Source organism: Choloepus didactylus, chromosome 3, assembly GCF_015220235.1.
Source record: "Choloepus didactylus isolate mChoDid1 chromosome 3, mChoDid1.pri, whole genome shotgun sequence".
Taxonomy (NCBI): domain Eukaryota; kingdom Metazoa; phylum Chordata; class Mammalia; order Pilosa; family Megalonychidae; genus Choloepus; species Choloepus didactylus.
This window is the reverse complement of record NC_051309.1, coordinates 79,909,638-79,911,693: the sequence shown is the minus strand read 5'-3', so window position 1 is coordinate 79,911,693 and position 2,056 is coordinate 79,909,638. Positions and strand designations below refer to the sequence as shown.

The following is a 2,056-nucleotide window of genomic DNA, read 5'->3' as shown; positions in this document are numbered from 1 at the left end:
GAAGAAGATGGACTGAAAGCTACTAGTTGGGAATTTTTGTGATAAGGGCACTGCTGAGTTTTAAAGGAGTTGTTGGGGCTGGTGCTGGCTTGTCTTCCACCCAAGTGAAGAGGTATTGATGCCCACTGGTTATGCTTAGACAATGTACAGTTTGTTTTAATTTAAAATTTAGGGGGAATAGGGGTATAGGCTTGTGAAGGGTAGTCTGGATATGGAGAAACTCCTCTTTGTCTCTGGTAGGAGACACACCTCTCGTCTCTCCTTGATGCTGAGCCTTGGCCATCTTCACCTGCTGCTCAAATTCACATCTGTTTCAAGAGTCTCATGTCTACGTGGATGAGCCCATCAAAGTTGGCTGCTCTGTGGCCCTCTGTTGACCAGGGCAGAATAATGCCATTTTGACTGAAAAGTGCATCTGGTTTGATCACAGGATGGGTAAGTTTTATCTCCAGGACACTAAAAGTAATAACACTATCCGTATAAATAGCCAGAGATTGAGTCGAGGCTCTGATGAAAGTGAACCACGTGTAATTCTTTCTAGTGGCATTACCTAGTTTGGGGTAGATGTGGCAGTGAACACATGGAAAATTACCCATGGGTGTATTGTTTCCACAATAAAACTTTTTCTACCAGATGGTATGGAAGCAGAAGACTGGCTCTGCTTAGATGTCATCATCCATGCTTCACTACCAAGTCCTGTTAACAAAGTTGCTGCTAATGCTCCAAATTTTCAATCTAACAACCACTACCTTTGACCACACCATCAGTACTACTCCCTCATCATCTTTCAGTCCTGATAATCACCATAATTAAGTTTTTTTCCAGAGCATTGTCATCCTTGCTCCATTACCAAGTCCTGTTGAGAAGTTGCTATTAATGCTCCAAGTATGTATTCTCAGGAACTATTCCAGTTTTCTTAGTATCTACAGGAGACCTTATATCAGGAATAGATGTTGGAAAAGAAGTTAGCCACCCTTCAGCTAAGAGGCTTCAGATACCAGTTGGCACAATTTAATAAATGAAGATAAACTCTTACCAGTTAGAAGATATGAGAAACCAGTTACAGGAATGCTCCCCAACTCAAACAGAAGATAATTTAGGTAAAGAGCTTATAGCATTACAGGAGGACGTATGTGACTATGAAACAGCAGCCAAAGAGACCCCGAGGTGGGTTCTTCAGGAAAAAAGTGAAGTGGTTAAAAACTTTCAGAACTTGAGCGAAGTCTGAGTAATACTGATGATAAATGTACCCTGCTGAAAGATGCAGAAGACTCAGGATGAATTAAGAGAATTAGCCAATAAATATAATGGATCACTTAATGAGATTAGGGACAAGCTGAGAAAAAAAGCATTACAACATTAAATAGATGAAATGGAAGAAGCAGAACAAGGACTCCAGGCAAAAATAGAAACTTTACGAGTTGATAATGATTTCACCAATGAAAGGCTAACGACTTTACAAATATGTTTAGAACATCTTCAGGAGAAAACTTAAAGAATGCAGCAGCTTAGGGATACAAGTTGATGACTTCTTATCTAAAATAAATGGAACACAGAAAAAGAGAAGTCAATCATGGAGGGGCATTTAACCAAAGTGGTAGGAGAAACAAAGCTTTCAAAGGAAAACCAGGCAAGAGCAAAGGAATCTGATTTATCAGATACTCTGAGACTAAGCAAGGAAAAAAGCAGTGATGACACTCAAGATGCCCAATTAGTTGAGCAAGATCTAAATGAACCCTTTGCTAAAGTGTTCTGTTAAAAGATAACTTGTAGGGAGCACAGTCAGAAATTTAGGCAAAACAAGAAATTCAGAATCTTTGCAGCAGCAAGAAAAAATATTGCACAATTCTCAGAAGCAAAGTTGAGAATTTACCAGTGGCTCAGCATCCTTCAGATGACTAGTGGGATCCCTCAAAAGACAGCATCTTTGAGATCTGCTGATTTAAAAACTCTTCTCAGTAAGGCTGAAAACCAAGCAAAGGAGGTGTGGAAAGAGTATGAAAAGACACAGGCAGTACTCTCAGAACTGAAGTTGAATTTGAAATGACCGAGCAGA

At 39.8% G+C, this 2,056-nt stretch overlaps 1 pseudogene; it reads left to right on the top strand.

Annotated features, from left to right (window-relative positions):
* The first annotated feature begins 638 nt into the window (after positions 1–638).
* On the top strand, positions 639–1,495 carry LOC119528674 (annotated as a pseudogene).
* The last annotated feature ends 561 nt before the right edge of the window (positions 1,496–2,056 follow it).